We start from the raw sequence: 5,862 nt of genomic DNA on the forward strand, positions 1-5,862 counted from the left end.
CAGACATTTATTATAATTAAAACCAGATGCGCAATAATTACCGAAAACTTGTACTTTTGACGTTTCCTTTACGTTTCAAACTTTTACTTTGTGATCAAATTTATTATTGTGATCAAATTCGTAGCATTTCCGTATTCATTTTGTACATTCACATTAATTTGCACAGATACAATTTTCATCATAATTGCATAATATTTCTTTACAAAACATACGAATTGTAAATATGTTAAAAGAAGATCAAATGACCGATATTGTAATAAAAATAAAAGTACACAAATTTTGAATAATTATCTAAAAATATAAAAATATATTATTTAATTTGATATTGCAAAAAAAATATATAAGTGGTATATAAGCTTATAATTTTTCTTGATGCATGTTTAAGATTAATCAGCAAAATCATAACCTCTTTCTTTCTCTAATTCTTATATTCGTTGCCATAAATTTTACCTCAAAATTTTACTTTTTCTCCAATTATAATATACCATAACGACTTTCTTTTTTTTTTTTTTTTTAAATTACGTAATACAATTTCTACGCACGTAAAACTATTATTACAGTACAATTTCTATTATTCTTTAACTTTCCTCATACGCTATAATAGTAACGACTATAAAGTACCGTTCATATCTTATTACTTCTTTCCCTATTATTTTCTTCTATTTCCCTTATTGATATCTCATCTTTTTTTTTTTTTCTATTTATGAGTTTCATTAACGTTACATTCTTCTCATAGTCACTTCCTTTGCTACGAGGAAATTACAATTGAAAAAAATTGAATTTTTTTCATTTCTTTCGGTTATTCCTTTCATGATAACATTTCTATTTTTTATTGAAGTCTCTTCCTCGAAAACACATTCCTATTTCTTTCTGCACTGCTCGACTGCTCGGATGACAATTCATTGAACTTTATCGATCAACCTTTCAAAGACTTTTTACTTTCTCCAGATCTGTTTATTCCTCGAACTTTCTAATTGATTTTATACGTAGTAAAATGGATTTAGAGATTGCATTTTTGATTGTAAAGTTCATAATAACGATGTTATTATTATTATATCGTTTAACCTAACCTATACGTACGTAAGTTGAAAACTTTTATAACTCGAATCTCGATAATTCTTAAAAATTTACGTAACTCTGATTCGAAAATCTCTATAATTCAAATTCTTTTTAATTTCTTTTTAATTCCAATCATTTATAATTTGGATCTATGATTTGAAAATATTCGAAAGTAACGAAAGTACGATTTCAATTTCTGTGATTCGAAAACTTCTATGACTCGAACTTTCATAATTCAAATATCCCTAGAATTATATATTGCTTATATTTAATACATGACTATATATATATATATACACGATAATCACGCGGATTATGTAGCTTTCTATGATAAGAATAATTTATATATCATGGCAGTTTTCCTCAAAAAAATTATATCCCAATAATGGAAAAATCAAATATTACTGTTGTCGAGATATTGTCGCAAAACTTGCTCTCGCCAATTTACTCGCGCATAGTTTTCGCTCTCTTTAAGTGACAAATCAGATATCATGGGATCTCTATTGGAGCGTGAAAATGGTAAAAGATGCGATAAGTCTGAGAAAATAAGGTCGAACTAGATCGACCAAACGAAGGTCTCGAGCTGCCACTTATTTCGCTTGTTTGCGGGAGAAAGCTACGCAAATTTACTAAGCGTGTGACTCACGTGAAATCGTTCATGCAAAATACTTAATTCTGTGTCACAGATACATCCGGTGCAACATGGTCAGAAAGATCGTTTTGTCACCTTCTCTCCTAAGTTTCACTTTTTACGTATGCATCGTTTCCTCAAAGATTTATCTCTTCTATTATCTTCTATTACAGTGTTTTCCAATCTTTTTTGTGAGAGACGACCTTCTTTCTATAATAAGTCAAATATAATCTATATGCTCTCTTCCTTTTCACATTCATTAAAAATGATGCATTTAATAAATATTGTATTCATTATTTATATTTATATCTACTTATAAAGTTTTATTTATTTATAAATTTATCTAATTCATAAATTAATGAAGTAAATAGATGCATTTTAAATTTAAATATTTTTTTTATTAAAAATAATAAAAAAATAATTATATAAAAATATTTAATAAGTTCATAATAATATTCATTATTCAATTGTGTCTATTTATAAAATTTTATTTGTTTATATTGTATTTGTGTATTGTGTATAAATTAATGAAATAAATAAACTTTAAATTTGAATAAGGCTTTGTTAATAAATATGATACTCACACAAAAATAATTTCTTTTTTGTTGCATGTTCCATGTTGTTAAAGTATAACCAATTCCAAGTATTATCTACGGAAGTTCGAAGCTAGTTGCATTAACGGTCCTCCACCTGTTAGTTCTATGCCACAGTCTATTTCAGCCTTCTGTAACAAATAATTTAAAAAAAATTTATAGAAACTAGTATTTGGTTATTAGATAGACATAGATAGATATAAAACCAAACATTATGATATATCATTAACTATACTCTTCTTTGACTTTATTTTCAAAAAAAATTATCCACATATTGTATTGATATAAGTTTTTATCCGAATGTTTTATATTAAAAACACATAAATAACTAAATAGATAAATAGATATAAATAGATATAAATAGATAAATAGAATTTACGTTAAATCTATTATTATTTTCAATTATTTATTATGTTTTTAATAAAATTGATAAAAAAATAAAAAAATTCTTTAATTAATGCATCAAAAATTGTTAAAAATTATTTAAAATATTTTTAAAAAATTGATTAAAAATTTTATTATATTTCTACAATATCGAAAGATATTCTATTTTATTATACATATATAATTATACATTATAATATTTTATTATACATATTATACATATTATACATATTCCTAACTTAATGATGAAATAATAGTCAAAAATGATAAGGTATAATTCTTAAGAACAAGATTAATCAATGATGAACTGCTCGAAATTGTGTAGTTACTGACGTTAACACAATGACTGAGATCGTCGATAAATCGACTAGTTTCACCGTATTAAATTAACCAATTACGAGTCAAATTGATCGAAACAAGATAATATCTCGAAGAATGTAGTGTAATGTGAAAGTTTCTTTCGTGGATTAAAAAGAAAAAGAAAAACATAGCACTGCTCTTTAATTAAAATTAATAACTTTTCTTATTTTCTACAACTATTCCAAACTGATTACTCAAGAAGACATGACTGAAAAACATTTTGAATGATTAAATGAATCATATTTTTCAAATTCTAATTTTCTAATGAAAAAAATTAATGAAAGGAAAAACAATGCTATCATGACTAATTTTCTAAAATTGTATTCCATATTTCCTTAAATTGGAATGATTTTTAAAATATTTTTCCTATATGCATATCGTATATTTGTATTGAATAAGAAAAACTGTTACAAAAAAACTCTTATACAAATCGAATACTGTGATATATGATGTATACATAAATATATATGATGTATACATAAAATGAACAAGTATGAAAAGTATATATACTATGTATAAAAGCATAATCAGATATACGTGTAATTAGATATCTCGTTTTATCGTGGGAATCATGAATGTAATAACAATGATACTATCAATGATGCTGGTTAAAACAATTCTGAGAGGAAAATAACTAGAAAAGGAGGTCAATTATTATAATCGATAATTATTATTTGATAATACTTAGTTGAAATAGAAAATATGTAATAATAATAATATGTACAATTTATTGTAGAAATTATTATATTTTCAATTTTCTTCAAATATAATAATTATTTTTTATTATATTGATTATAAATAATTATAATCAAAATAATGATTATAAATATAATAATATTTTAATTTAACCGCTAAAATGATTCTATTTTAAATTTTTCTAATGGTAATGTCACATATAATATTTTACTTATGTTATCGACATATGGTAATATTAATAAATATAAACCATTGAATCAATGATTACGAATTGTAAAGAGAAATTAAATTAATTATTAAATTTAATTAATCTGTACTTGCATTCAAGAGATAGCATGAGTAAATCTAAAAAATTACAGCCGAAAAATAAAATAAATATAACATTGAATGAATTTGTATCCGATGTTTTAAAATATCAACTTCACAAAAATCGAAGTATAGCCCTCTAACATAAAATTAAAATACTATAAAACTACAAAGTAAAGCTTGATTCTATTAACCATATTGCAAAAACTTAAAAATTTTTGGAAGATTTTCTTCAGATTAATAAGAAATAGAAAATAAATAAAATTATTTCCATATTTTACTTCTTTTCTTCATCAAATATTTAAAAAATAAAAATATTTAAAAAAAAATTATTATTTATTTAAAAGTATAAAAAATATTTATCTAAAGTACGTGATTGTTATTAATTTTTCATCATATAAATACGTGATATTAAGAAATAATTTAGATTATTCAAATTAGTTATTAATATATAAAAGATAATCTAATAAATATATATAATATGAACTTAAAATAATAATTGAGATCAGATTCCATTTCAAAAGTCTATAATATAAATTATCGATTCTAATAGTCACATATACATCATATACATCACAAATAATATAAAATAATAAAAAAAATAATTTTATTCTTTGAATACAATTACAATATTCAATAAATTATTGAATAAATATATTAATTGAATAATAGTACACGAAAAATAGAAGAAATAATTATTAAGAGATTAAATAGATAAATTACATACCTTAAAATAAAAAATTTAAATACTAAACTTTTAGACGATGAAATGATACGCCATCATACGCCATGATTTCGATTATCGAAATTTGGAAAGAGATCGATTTATGTAAATCGAAACATGTCAAGCATGAATGCTAATCGTCAATTTTTTGGAAACAACTATTATAAGAAATGTTTTTAACTTCGAGCAAAATAATAAAACATAGAAATAATGTACGAATTAAATTTATATTTATATATATTTATATTAATATAGATAATATATTTAGGAAAGAAATATATGAAATAAAGTTGATTGAATATCTAATTGTTATTTCCGTATGAATAAAATAATGAAATAAACTTGATAATGTTTTCTGTTAATAAATAAAATCTTATGATTGCATGGAAAATCATTAAATTATTTTTTAATTATTGTTTAAAGACATAAATTATTACGTGAATTCGAATCATATCGACAATTGAATAATAATCTGCAAATAAAAATCAAAATCCATAAAAAAATATATAAAATTAAAATTATAAATAAATTAAAATTAAATTAAAATAAAATAATAAATAATGAATAAAAATTACCGATAACTTTAACTGTAAATAATTAAATAGTTGAATAATGAAAAGCGACAAAATGCATTGTATTAAATATATTAATTTATTTAATATATAATTAAATATATATTAATTAGATAAAATTATTAATAATCTATAAATTATAAAATAATATCTTATCTATAAAAATTCTATATAATTACGCACCTCAATTGCTATAATACATCTTTTCACCAATTTTCAATAATAGACTGATGTAATTCGTCTAATGGCCAATTATAAAAAGGTGCTTTCTGATTGATTGGAATTGTATGATTCCTTATTTATATCAATCCGTGTAAAAATTAAAATAAGTATTGTATAAGAATTGTATAAAAATTTATTTTTATTATAGATCAAATATATAAAAATCAATTTTAAAAATATAATAAGAATAAATCATTATATATTATAGTATAAAAATAATATATAAAATTTTATATAAATATTATAATAAATAGTTAATATCTAAATTAAAGTTTAATTCAAGAACTATTTACTTATCTAAAATATTACTTTTTA

The sequence above is a fragment of the Apis cerana genome, linkage group LG11 (assembly GCF_029169275.1).
Source record: "Apis cerana isolate GH-2021 linkage group LG11, AcerK_1.0, whole genome shotgun sequence".
NCBI classification, from domain to species: domain Eukaryota; kingdom Metazoa; phylum Arthropoda; class Insecta; order Hymenoptera; family Apidae; genus Apis; species Apis cerana.